General features: G+C 37.1%; 1 pseudogene across 1 annotated transcript; it reads left to right on the top strand.

Moving 5' to 3' along the window:
- The first annotated feature begins 559 nt into the window (after positions 1 to 559).
- On the top strand, positions 560 to 7,155 carry LOC149149720 (putative xyloglucan endotransglucosylase/hydrolase protein 32; annotated as a pseudogene). Its single transcript, XR_016263226.1, has 6 exons — positions 560 to 579; positions 810 to 865; positions 5,200 to 5,355; positions 5,538 to 5,638; positions 6,243 to 6,463; positions 6,549 to 7,155. The product of XR_016263226.1 is annotated as a putative xyloglucan endotransglucosylase/hydrolase protein 32 (transcript).
- The last annotated feature ends 362 nt before the right edge of the window (positions 7,156 to 7,517 follow it).

Here is a 7,517-nt window from a genome sequence, read left to right as displayed (position 1 = left end):
TTATAAACTTTTGTAAAATGCCCATGATGATGAGCAAAGCAAGCATCATAAGAGTATGTGAAAGCCAAAAATGCTAGGGAACATAATAGTTGCAATCCATAATTTCAAAAGTTGATACCCAGATTTGTTGCAGACACCACACCAAGACAACTATTGTAGATGACAACCTAGAGTAGAATATGAAGCAGAAGCTTTGTGAGATCATGGGCACCTGAAGTTGTAAAATGGAAATAACAGATTTGCCCTCTTGACAAACGCTCATGAAATGCAATTTCAGAAGTGAGTGCCTACAATTGTTTCAGACACCACACATGACAAATTGTTGTAGATATCACATCAGACTAGAAGATGTAACAGAGGCTTTGTGGAGATCATGGGTACTTGAAGTTTTAAAATGGTGGTCATAGATTCACCTTGTTAACAAACACCCACAAAATGCTGTTGTAACATATGTAAAATGTTTGTTGTAGTGGATGTTGGAAACTTGATGTATCAGATGTAAAAAATCTACTGTAACAGGTGCAAATATCTGCTGTAACAGGTGTAGCAATCTGTAGTAATGGATGCCAAAGGAACACTGTATTAGTAACTTAATCTGCTGAGCAATATTTGCAAAGTGCTGATGACCTTCGACAACAATTGTGTTAGATGTTTGGAGGTGAAGAAATCCTTAGACATGTTTGAGAGCCCAGTCACTGACACCAATATATATGACAACTATGCATGAGAAATTAGGCAACGAAACCCTGATATGAGTGATTTACTTATTAAAAGATTGATGCCCTTATCTGTTTGAAATATTTTGCCAGAGATTACTGCAAATCCCAGCTTGCAGTTACCGGTAGGAATGACACTTGCAAATGCTGTATTTGCAGACCCACAATGAACAGGCCCATTAAGATGTCAAACACAAAGGCTAGGTTTTTATAAAATTTCCTGTTCATTGTCATACGCTGGTTCTTGAAAATGGATTATCTTGTGCCTGTATTTGGTAACATGAGATGGTCATCAGAAGTTTGAGAAAGATTAGCTGATGAATTTTTGATGTTGGACTCGACCAACATAATCCCAGGGAGTTATTGGTGATGGATGTTGTGGCAAAACAGAGCAGTGATTTATCTTGGAGTTTGTCAGCCAACATTTACACTGAGATTTTATATGCTTTGAGTTCAACAAAAAGATTTCAATAGCTCAATACAATAACCATACAAAATTGAAATTAGATAATGTTGTACATATCCAAAAACATTTTCAACCCATCATGCTCACAACATGTTCTTGGATTAGGAGATCCCTTTATAGGGTTATGTCCATATTATATCCATGAATACTCATTAGCTCGAATATTTGTCATCTTGCCATTGATTGCTGGCACTTTGATTGTTCTTTTCACCCACTATTTCCTGTATAGAGTGCAAGCGGCGATACAATCCGACTGGTTGTACAATAGGGGGCATCACCCTAGGGTGTGGAACCAAAATGTTATGGGTTGAAGTAGGCTGCCCAATGAATGAATTTGGTGCCATTGGTGGAAACAACCAGGGGGTTCGATGATCAAACGGGAGAGGTGGACGTGGTGAATCAAATGGAAAATGAATCAATGAACCCCCCATATTTGGATCCACATTATTCTCATGAAATAAATGAACTTGGCAACTTGAAGTATTATGAGATGTGGATTCTTCAGCTGTAACAAAAAAGAAAAAAACACGTTGTTATGTAATCGCATTGAAGGCAATGAAGATAATGATATTTTGAATTTCACATTAAATGGTACATCAATTAATATTTCCATACTAGTATTTTGAAAAATAGAACCTTGTACCCTTCTAGATGTGTGGTCCAGATTGATTTCTTTTGTAGAAGAAATCTCCAATTGTTCATTCATGCTTCTTTTCCTTCCACGACACCGTCCAACCTTTAGAAACTGTGGTCCATATTTTCTTGATTTCAACGCAGGAACACTTTGCCCCCCTTTTTTTGTTGGGCTCAAGAAACTATGTCGCCTCTTGGTAGTGACCTTGGATGGAGTTACAACATCAAATTTCTTATTATTGTACTCTTGGCTTACATTTTTTACCAATTGATTTAGTGCATATGCCTGCTCCAAAGATGTGGGTGTTATTTGTAATAAACCCCTCAATCTCTTATGAGTTGATGAGATCACAAATTTAATTTCCTCATCGATTGTTAGGGCGCTATCTTGCCTTACAATGGTTGAATCAGTGGAAGGAGAAGCTGGAAGGTTCATTTCAATTTATGGGCTCATTACAAATGATTCATTTAAATCAAGTAAATATCCAGGTCTTTCTGTAATAGACCTACAGACATTAGGCAATTCATTGCCCCTTGAAACCTTGCTAGTCACTACCATCTCAACTTTTAAAATATGCTTACAAATATTGCCATTTAGGGCCCATTTGCAATTACAAAAGTTTAGGTTCAACCCTTTATATATGACATGATACCATGTATCACGAGTTGCCGTAGTTTGGCTACGAACCAAATACTCACTTTCCTTGTTTCCATCAGCCATACAATCTTCATCTGGGATATTCTTTGCTTTGCACGCACTTAAATTTATTTGTTGCTCAATTTTTGAAGCTCGGACAAAACCAGCATTTTTTAGACGTTGCATGTGAATGTAATACAACTCAACCTTTTTTAATAATAGGTGCAACAACCAATCCACCCTTCTATGGGACGCATTATTCTTCTCACAGAAGTACCTTTGCTTTAGATACCGGTGATAAGATTCGATAGCATTATTAGTATCCTGGTTGGAATGTGGGAAGTCCCTATATGCTTTTGCCCACATATTTGGAAAAAAAAACATATATTAGATGCGAAAAAACAATAGAAAATGGTCAATTACAAAATAAATTGATAAAATGCAACCTTAGGAAACTTACATAGCTTGTTGTTGTTTAACCAGTTGGTTGCAAAATAATCCAAAAACACAGTTTCTTCTTTGAATTCATCAAAGAAACTTTGAATTTCATGTTGCACAGATGCATCATCTTCACACGAATGCATGATTAATCCCAGAGCACGGAAGATACGGACTTTATTTTCCTTTCCCCTGACTTTTGTTCCAACATTTTTCAACCAGGCTCTACGGACATGCCATACACACAATAATAGTGTACAGTTTGTGCAAGTCCTGAAATAATATAACATTATAAGAGAATATCCTTGAACATTATTGCTTTTTATCTCTTCTAAAAAGAAAAAACTGGTTCACCTTAATGCCTCAATTTCCGCTGATGCATCATCTGTGATGACAGCTCAGACATGCCAATCTGGGTTTTCCTTTTTCCCATTTGCAAATAATTGCGACATCCATTTACAAATATCAGAAGTACCATGCCGTGATGATATTACCCATGCCACTGGAATCCCATTGTGATGATCATCAAAAGCCATTATGGTGTACAGTTGATACTGCATTACAATAAGAAAACAAGATTATAAGCATATAAGAGGACGACATTGAAATAAAGTAGAATAAATGAAGTTTTGGTAAATATGTTTACCCAATATTTGTTAGTGCTAAAAGTGGAGTCCATTGATAACATGTTGTTGTGTGAGTATCTCACCATCATTGAAAGCATCCACTTAGTTTGTATGCCTATAATGAAAGGAATGTTTTTAACAACATCTTGTTGTTGGTAGAAGAAAAAGCTCTCTGGGCACTCACTAACCCAACAATCCACACTCAATGGATCACTTTCATGCTTCACATACTCTAGCCTCTTGATATTACTGTACATGTTTGACACATCCTTTCTTGTCATGAAAGAATCTCGAGGTGCCCCTGTGAAAAACTCACCAGATCCATACCTTAAATCAAAGATAAATTTTTCCCAGATCATCGTAGCATTAAAACCATCACGAACCAAATCTTCAACAATAGTTCGTATATGCTGTGTTAAATGCGGCGCAAAATTGAATTTCTTGGGCATGTCATTTGCCTCATTTCCATGACAAACCACATTTTTGTCATCAATATGTCTGCATGCTATATATATTAGAACGGCATCATTTGGTCTAAGAGCAAGTCGTCGCATAATAAAGTGACACTGACAACCAACTTTGATGCTGTGACGTGGAAGACGTTTCTTAGTTGTGGATCCAAGTTCAGCCACATTGCTGGATTGTACATGATTTGGACCATAGGCACACCTATATCTGTGATCAACAATTCACCAAAAATTAAATAAAATATTTATGCATGTTTGACATAGTGAACTTAAAATCAAAATTTTATATATATATATATATATATATATAGATAGAGAGAGAGAAAGAGAGAGACTCACACAACATATTCTAGATATGTTGAATAATTTGTCCTCTTGATATCCTTCACATCTTTAATTTTTCGAATTTTAGCAACAAATTGAGTAGGTGCGGGTTCCCTCATTTGCTCTCCCCTTATAAAATCCTCAAGTCGACAATATGGAATAATTGCGACTTGGTCTCCTGCTACTTCTGTCCATGTCAAATCTTCCGCTGAAAACTCTATCATCCCTTCTGGGTCCTCAACCTCCAACTCATTGATCAATTCCCACTTCCTCATTCTTCAAATCCCTATACAAATGAGGGAACACGAATATTGACTAAACATATGAGCAACCGTTCATACTATGAATATTGAACACCACTTGAAATGCAATTTTTTGTATTGTGTAGAATTTACACTGAAGACCCCACCAGATATAAACACATTTACAGCATAATTCCCTATCTCCCCTTCAATATTTCCTACCCATGCACAAAACAGTATTATAGACTTTCAAATGCTTCATCTTGGTATAATCAATACATTGCTGAAAGAAACATAATAACATGCAAAATCTGTTGCAAAGAAAAAACGGTTATACAACTTTAATCAGTTTGTTCCACTTTGTTATGCTCAGATGAAGTCCAAAACAATTACATAACAAAGTGTCCATATGATATGCATGTTATTTTTTTAGAAGCTTATGATTGATTCTCCTAGGGGAGATTACTCTTTAACTGGCATTGCATTCAAGGGCTGGCAGTTAAGATTACAGCTGGGCTTGGCATTTTTGGGAAAGATGTAGAATCTTTCAAAATTGTAGCCAAAGTGGTTAAGCTGGCTATTTTTGCCTACACAAGGCAGGACAACTTGTATATTTCTTGATATATATTTGTTCAGTAATGAAATATAAGATACATCATCTACAATTCACTTGAAGCACATTCCTGTGACCTCCAAGTTCCAGACCATAAACTTTTATAATGGCTATTCTAATCTCTGGGGTCCTCAGCATCAGCAAGTGTCAGAGGATGAGTCCTCTACCACAATTTGGCTTGACAGCTCTTCAGGTTAATTTTGTTTGGTTTATCCTTCGGTAGAATAACTAATTTTTGCATGAAATGTGATGCAGTCTAAAGAGTGTTTGTCTCCCTGACTTTGGATGTTAGCCATGGTTTTGGATTCTCCTTAACTCATCAGCTAGCTCTGGTATTCTTCCTGATCCAAGAGATCTGCTATTGAATAATTTCAGGTAGTGGATTCAAGTCTTTGGAGGCCTATAAGTCCGGATTCTTCAGTGCTGCTATTAAGCTACATGCAGGTTATACAGCTGGAGTCATCGCAGCACTCTATGTAAGTTGCATTTCAGCGTTAAATTATCTTTTCCTGGAACTTGGTTTGTTCATGAGGATTGCAAATGTCATTCAAGTTGCATAAAGAAAATGGAGCTGCATTTTAGAAACATGGTGGCTAATGCATATTACATAAATATTACGTCCTAAATAATAATTTGGAGGTGCATGGTATTTCCATATGCCGAATGCAGATTTAAGTGACTGTTGGTATAGATGGGTTTGTATTAGTGTTTTTATCATTGTTATTTTCTAATTTCAAGGTTACAGTCAAGCCAATACCAAGTTAGTGTATGAATCTCTTATCTATCCTCTTCTAATTATTTTGAGGTCACAGCCAAGCCAATACCAAATTGATGTATGAATCTCTTATCTATGTAGTGTGCGAGATTAATGTCTCTTATGTGTAAATGCTAGTCTCTTATGTGTATTTACGAAGGTACTTATCAGATATGGGGTAGCTTCTTATAGGTATATATCAAGGAACATCTGAGAGATGGGTTTATGTCCATTGATCATATGTTTACCAAGGAGAGGTCTAGCTGGGTGTGAGCTGCTATTTTTGTACAATGATCACATGCAAGTATTTCTGTGTGCCTTTGCAGCTCTCCAATAGCCAGGAGTACCCAGGTCACCATGACGAAATAGACATTGAGTTCCTGGGGACAACACCAGGAAAACCCTACACCTTACAGACCAATGTTTACATAAATGGAACAGGGGATGGGCAGGTTCTCACAGGCAGGGAGTTGAAATTTCATCTCTGGTTTGACCCAACTCAAGACTTCCATAACTACAGCCTTCTCTGGACTCCAAGTTATATCATGTAAGTCTGATTTCTGTGTAAAATTCTATGTAGTTTTTGGTTGCATTGCAACTCTGATCCAACTCACCATGTTGATCTATGGCAACTTCTATGTAGATGATATTGCTATCTGAAAGTACCCAAGAAGAATTTCATCTACTTATCCATTGAGGCCACTTTGGGTATATGGATCAATATGGGATGCTTCCTCTTGGGCTACTAAAAATGGCAAATATAGAGTAGATTACAGATATCAGCCATTTGTTGCTAAGTTCTCTAAGTTCATTCTCAGTGGCTGCCCTGTTTCAGAGTCCACATGCTCAGCCTCATTCTCCAATTCTCTCATTTCAACTGGAACAGGAGGCCTAACGAGCCAAGAGAGATCGAGGATGAAGTCAATTCAGAGAAACAATTTGGTTTACAACTAATGCAAGGACCGAGAACGCTATCCCACTCGCCTGCCTGAGTGTGGGAAACGCTATGCTCCCAGCCTAATTAATGGGAATGATTGAACACATAATCACCACTTGATTATCAAGATGGTTCCCTAGATATAAATTTGTGAGAGACTAGAGTTTGAATCTTGAAAACCAGTCTCTGTTTATTTATGGCCATCTATAATATAGGCCATTGAAGAGTGCTTCTGTATGGGTGTGTAAGGAAATTTTCCATTGCAGCTGGTGAAATAAATTTGTAGCTCATGGAGTACAGATACCCAAAGCTCCATAGGAGTTGGGTTGAAATAGTTGATTTCCTTATTGTTGGTAATTGCTTGGAGGGCTATGTAAAACTTGTCCGGTGATGTGTTCAGTGCATGAAATCATGGCCCTTGTCACAGCTAGATTTATATACCAACTTCGCAGATTTAAATAAAAATGAATGTTTTATGTCCAGAAGATTCTCTAAATACATATCTAAGTATGGTTTAAAACCACGATTTTTCATTTGTAGAGACGGATATGGCACCCAAAAGCAGGGCTGCTTCCTGTGTTTTTACTGGCATTATATCATATCTAATCTGCTGGTAAAGAAATGACAAAATGTATTGATTCCCTGCTGCAGATGTTGCAGCAAA

The sequence above is a fragment of the Pinus tabuliformis genome, chromosome 9 (genome assembly GCF_031772625.1).
Source record: "Pinus tabuliformis cultivar Carrire ecotype Pingquan chromosome 9, CPIR1, whole genome shotgun sequence".
NCBI lineage: Eukaryota > Viridiplantae > Streptophyta > Pinopsida > Pinales > Pinaceae > Pinus > Pinus tabuliformis.
Note: the sequence above shows the minus strand (reverse complement) of the source record. Positions and strands in the feature narration are given on the sequence as shown.